Source organism: Orycteropus afer, unplaced genomic scaffold (assembly GCF_000298275.1).
Source record: "Orycteropus afer afer isolate SDZICR_OR568_19922 unplaced genomic scaffold, OryAfe1.0 scaffold00275, whole genome shotgun sequence".
Lineage (NCBI taxonomy): Eukaryota > Metazoa > Chordata > Mammalia > Tubulidentata > Orycteropodidae > Orycteropus > Orycteropus afer.
The window spans coordinates 2598238-2604194 of NW_006921862.1; the positions used below are offsets into that span (position 1 = coordinate 2598238).

The window sequence follows — 5957 nt, forward strand, 5'->3', positions numbered from 1 at the left end:
AAAAAAAAAAAAAAAGAAAGGAATTTAACAACTAGGGACATTTAGAAGACAGCATTACAATATTTGTATAATCAATTCTTTCTAAAACAAAGTAGATCATTTTACAAATAAATACAGAATATTAATATATAAATTCAAAGAAGATTTAATAATCTCTTCAAATTACATAACTCCCCTTCAAAATATTTTCTTTCATTCATGACATTAGTGAACATTATCCAAATCCCTTCCAGCAACCTCTTGGCTATAAAAGTAAGGGGTAGTATGAATGGATGAAGGCATTTTAGGTCTTCTGATGGCAGTATGAGGGGCTTCAAAGAGAGAAAGGAGCTTTTCATTTATTTGTGAAGAGAATAGAAGTTTCAGGCTCATTAGATGTAAGGCTTTGAGTGAAATTTATATTAGATTCTTCTTTGAGAAAAAAAAATCAAAGAAATCTTCTGTAATTGGGCAAAATCAAGGACAAATCTTTAATTGCATGCAGCATGAAGCTCAGACGGTGCAGGGTGTCGAGGAGGTCCTTAACAATCTGGCCGCACACTTTTCTGTTCCTGTTCCTCTCTAGTCAGATCCCCTTCTACCCCCCACCTCTATGGCTCTTACTCTCCGGTCATCTTGTCTTTCCTCATCACATCATCTCTATCATGCCCATTTGTTTTGCATGTGTTATTCTCTCTTGTAATGCTCTCCTTCTCTTTCTTTGTCTAAATACCATCTACCAAGGCCAAACTCAAATGTCCCTTATTTTATGAAGTATTTCTTAGATCCTTCCTTTCTTCCTCCAAAATAAAACGAATTCTTTCATCTACTATGTTTTCATTATATGCTCTACCAACCTCTATTTTATCATATGTTGTATTGTATTTTTGTGACTGATTCACCTCTACTTTGCTTATTTGACTTTGAGACTTCTGAGATAGGGATTCCTAGTTCAACATTTGAGTTCAACAAATCTGTTGCTTTCCTTCTGGGTTCCAGAGACTGTAGTAGGTACAATGGGCATATTCACATCTACAATATGATTCCTGATTTTTGAAAGCAGACAGGCACTGATAGAAACAGGCATGGGAATGGATAATGTCAATGTTATATAATAAGAGCAGGTTTAGAACTATGTTTATGGTGTACAAAGCATAAATAAAAGAATTCTTCACCCAGATTTAGGTGAGAGGGATGGAGATGAGCCTAGGCCAGCTCTTCAAGAGTAAGCAGAATTTAGTTAGGTCGAGAAAGATATGGGAGGAAAGAATGGATTTTTTTGTAATGAAGAAAGCCTGCAAAATGCACAAAGTATGAAACCAAAGGGTATGTTTTGGGGAAAATACAAGCATTTCAGTATTATGGGAGAACAAATTAGCAGGTAGAGACTAGCAATAAATAAGGCTGAAATAAATGGATTGGAGCACATAGGGAAGGCATGAAGAGACTTATACAAGGCAAACACTATAATAATATATAGTATTTACTTACTGTGTATACTGTTATTTACCAGTATATAGTATTTATGTTATATAAGGATATAAAGTATTTATATATTGAAATGTGATATATTATTATATTTATTAGTATAATGCTACTGTATAATATTACTCATATACTGATACTAATATTGCTGGGTGGCATAAACAGTTAAGCACTCAACAACTCACCAAGAAGTCGGTGGATTGAAATCATCCATAAGCACCTTGAAAGACCTGGCAATGTGCTTCTAAAGAATCATAGCCTTGAAAACCTTCCAGATCACAGTTCTGCTCTGCAGCAAATGGAGCACCATGAGTCAGAATCCACTCAATGCCGACTGGTGCTTTGTGGTTTGCTTTTAATACAGTATTTGCTTATATTGTTGCTGCAAGTTGCCATTCAGCTGATTTTGACTCATGGAGGCCTCAGGTGTGCAGAATAGAACAGCTCAGCAGGGTTTTCAAGGCTGTGACCTTTCAGAAGCAAATCACCAGGACTTACATCCAAAGTGCTTCTGGGTGGGTTCAAATAGCCAATCTATCAGCTAATAGTCAAGGACTTAACCATTTGTGCTACCCCCAAGCCCTTACTTATACTAAACATATGAATTGTTGTGACTCTATCCTATAGGTGAGAGAAGACTACAGTGTTTCATGTTGAGGGATGATACTCTCAAATGCATTTAAGAAAGAATATTCTGACTGTAGTGTGGAAAAGGCACAAAAAACTGTGACAAAATCTTGCCGAGAGAGATGAAGAAGGTTTGATCTAGAGGATGGCTCTAGGGAGTTACCAGCTAGCATACTGTCTTCTACAGAGCAGACATACACTATATGTTTGTTGAATCAATGATTACAAAAATTAAAATTCAGCAATTTTGTCTTATCCCATGAAAATTTTGAGGTTGAACCAAACTTTTATTACCACTAGAGAAGGTTTATCAGTTTGCTATAATTATCTGCCAAGTATCAGATAAAACCAGGGACTGGAATTTTTAGCTCTAAATCATGCATTCTCAACAGTGAGATTACCTCCAAAGAGGCAAAAATTAGTTCTTGGGAGTGGGGAAGAAAGAAAACAATTAGTCTTTAATGTAAAAAATAAAGATATACAAATTAGACATAGACAGATACACAGAAACACTAATGTTTGTGGTATTACAATTTCATTGAGGAAGAGGAAGGTTAGAGAAATAAATGGCTAAAAAGGCTCCTTAGGGGAGCAATAATGAAAAGGGTTAAGAAATCCTACTCTAAATAATTATTGTATTTTCAGTATCACTTGCTAGTCTTAATCCAATATATTGAGTGTTTTTGTTTAGCAAAATTCTACTTAAGACTGTCTGAGCATTTGAGATTTGACTTGGCTTTATTGCTTGTTTTGTCTGTGATATCATATTGACTTTAGGAAAGTATGTCTGGACAGAAAGGAAGAGCTATTCCCTTGACTCCAAGAAATGGTATTTTAAATGTAAAACTCATATTTCATCTTAGGACTATAAGCTATTCTGAAAGGATGTTTCATGAATACTCAAAGCAATCCATTTTACAAAGAAACAGACAAGAAGACAGGCTCTTCCCATTGAATTCACAATTAGTCTAAATTCAGGCCCAGGAATTTCAATCTTAGGATACTCGTGGCACAAACAGTTGAGCACTCAGTTACTAAATGGTATGTTGGAGGTTTAAATCCACCCCAAGGCTTAACAGAAGAAAGACTTGGTAATCTCCTCCTGAAAGATCACAATCACTGAGAACCCAATGCAGCGGTTCTCCTCTGAAACTCATGGGTTCATCATGACTTGGAATCGACTCAAAGGCCATTTATTTGGTTTTTTGGTTTAAAGGGCATCTTAGGAACTGTTTTTGTGATGGTTATAGATCTAAGATGGGAACTTGGTTGCTCTGGAACCTCCCACAATCAAATACCCAAGAATCTGGTGAACCAGCTACTCCCTTAAGGTCTTACCCTCACCGTCCCACCTCTCATCTCTAGAGTACATCTATTGAACAAGTCTTCCCAAGAAGTACACTGGTGTTCTTACCATTTGCAAATAGTGTCTGCCTTTTCTAAAATGCAAAAGTACAATTTTATTCACAGGAGAGCTATTTCATTTGCTCGAGCAAGTCCAGAAGATAAAGTAATGGGATTCAGACCCAAGTCACTGCACACACATTGCCATAGCATCTGTCTTTCTAATGAACTTGAATATAGTTGTGCTATCCTCCAGGGATCCAGATTGTTCATTTTAAGATAGAGTTCTTAAACAGTGGCTGTGAGGGGTAAATTTTTTGCCTGCCAGTCTATTTTCTGAAGGCAGTAGGCCTTTTAGATCCAAGTTACACTCTTAGAAGCAGCTCAATCAATCCCCTACTATTTGTGTCTGATAGACAAAATGTATATGTAGAAAACTAAGGACTAGAATATTTAATGTAATCCCACAGGATTAGTGTAGCCAAAGGCAACTGATCCACTTTTGCCTTGATATGTTGCATTTGTTTAGACAAAGCATATTTTCTGAAATCTGGAGAAATGAACATCTATGGCACTTTCTGTTTCAACCTCCCTCAACTCTTCTTTGTTTCCAAAAGGAAGTGTGGCTTCCTTCTTTCTTTGATTTTCATGACAGGATGCTCTTCTGATTTTCCTTCTACTTCTGTGCCAATTCCTCTTTCTACCTATCCCTAAATCTGCTGATCTCCAAAGTTTCTCTTTTCTCCCCACCCCCACCAAAATACTTCCAGGTGATTTTATTTCCTCTCATAGTTGCAGTAATTTTCTATATGTGATGGCTCCAGACCAACTCTCTGTCCTGAATATCCAATCTGTACTTTGTTGACACTCATGTGTCCCAAAGTCATCTCAAAATCACTATGTGGCAGACTGAATGTTGCACCTCTCCTGAAGTCTTCCCCTCCTCTGATCATGCCAAGATTAGGTATTGGTATAAACCTGCCAGAATACTTCTGGAAATCCAGGCCTCAACCATGACCTCTCTCTCTCCCTCTCTGTGTGCAAGTACTCCACTAGATGCTGTCATGTTTATCTCAAGTCCTTTCAAATTTGTACACTGCTGCCACTGAAAGTCAGGCTACCACAATCCCTGTCCTAGACTCCTTCAATAACCCCCTAATTGTTATTTCCACCACTAATCTTGCTATCTACTATTCATCTGTCTACATTGAAGGCCAACTCATTTCTCCAAATCATGAATCCAATGATAGCATCTCCCTGGATAACAGCTCTCAGTTGTTCTCCATTTCTTCAAATCGTTCTATTATTTCATTTGTTTCTACTTCTCTAACATCTTTTAATACTTTTAATTAAAAGTTGATAATATAACTCCTTTGATGATTGTTGAATGCATCTTTCTCTCTTTCTGTCTTTGTCTTTCTTGCCCCTTTCTATCCCCTTTTTCCTCTCCCTTTTCTACCTCTCTCTTCCTCTCCCATTCCTTCCATCTCATGCAGGAATTTTGTGTCCAAATGTATCTCCCTTACCCTTTGCTCATGCATTATCATCCCTTTGACTTTATCTTACTTGCAGTAGAATGTAGAACATTGTGTTTGTAAACAGTGTTATGCAAATTGAATTAGCTGTCCCCAGAGACTGTGGTCCCAAGCTACCAAGCTCTTATTATCTCAAGGGGTTTGCTTATGGCAAAGAATTTTTCATAGCTTTGCCCCCTGGTTGCTCTGCTATATACATGGATATATTTACAGCATGCACAAATGTGTATGTAGAAATATTGTCTGCCAAACTTATATATGGTCATGGACGTAGTCCTGTTCACCTACCCAGACCTGTTCAGCTTGCCTGCCTGCCTCTGTATCCACTCATAGATCCTTTAAACCACCCTATTTTAAATGGCAATCTCCTCCCCACCTGCATACTCCTAATCTTCCTTTCTTTGCTTCATTTTTATAGTACTTAGTCCCTCCTATCAAACTATAGAGTTTGCTTAAGATTATTATTTATTGTATATCTCTTCTTATTAGAATTTAAGGTCCATGACACAATAATTTTTTTTGGCTATTTGGTTCACTGAAGCTTTCCAAGTGGCTATAACAGTGATTGACACAAAGTAGGTGCTCAGTAATTATATTTGTAGGAATTAACTCTGATTGCACTGTATTAAACTTATCTTCCTTGTCCACCTGACCACCACCAAACTGTGAACTCTTGGAAGTGAGGATTTATGGCTATGTGTATATTTACAATATCTAGCAAAGTTCCTGAAAATAGTGGGTCCATAAAAGATATTTTTTAAGTGCATGTAACTCCATGCCAAACTAGAATGAGTGCAAAACTTGTTTTCTCATGGAGAAGCTTCACTATAAACTATCACAGCATCTGAGATCTTCAGAAATGAAGAGACTAATATGGGCCAATTGGGAGCTCTGGTGGTGTAGCGCCTAAGGCACTTGACTGCTAACCAGAAGGCTGGCAGTTCAAACCCACCAGCCACTCCTTGGAAGGAAGATGGGGCAATCTAC

At 37.4% G+C, this 5957-nt stretch overlaps 1 protein-coding gene across 1 annotated transcript in view; it reads left to right on the forward strand.

Moving 5' to 3' along the window:
• The window catches only part of PLCXD3 (phosphatidylinositol specific phospholipase C X domain containing 3), a 308568-nt gene that overhangs the window by 302203 nt on the left and 408 nt on the right, over nt 1–5957 (forward strand). The window lies entirely within an intron of this gene.